Source organism: Takifugu flavidus, chromosome 18, assembly GCF_003711565.1.
Source record: "Takifugu flavidus isolate HTHZ2018 chromosome 18, ASM371156v2, whole genome shotgun sequence".
Taxonomy (NCBI): domain Eukaryota; kingdom Metazoa; phylum Chordata; class Actinopteri; order Tetraodontiformes; family Tetraodontidae; genus Takifugu; species Takifugu flavidus.
Genome location: NC_079537.1, coordinates 12,262,550 through 12,262,862, shown reverse-complemented (window position 1 = coordinate 12,262,862; position 313 = coordinate 12,262,550).

The window sequence follows — 313 nt, the reverse complement described above, 5'->3', positions numbered from 1 at the left end:
ACACCAAAGATGGGAGATGGGGAGAAAAAGAGGAGCGCTCACTCTGATTGTCCCAGAGAACATTTGAAGGACAAACCTGTTGATGTGAGCTGCAGCGTCCAGACACGGAGCCGAGCGACGGATGACGAAACGAGAGAAAGAATGAGGGACTGGGAACGCTGGGGAGGGACGGGGCGTCGTACTGGGGCGAAGGGAGACTGGAGAGTGCCGAGAGTTGTTTGGTGGCCGAAGCTCCGACGGCAGAGGGAGGGAAATAAACAGGATGGGTGGAGGGAGGGAACGAGAGTGAAGGGAGGGAGAAGGAGAGGATAAA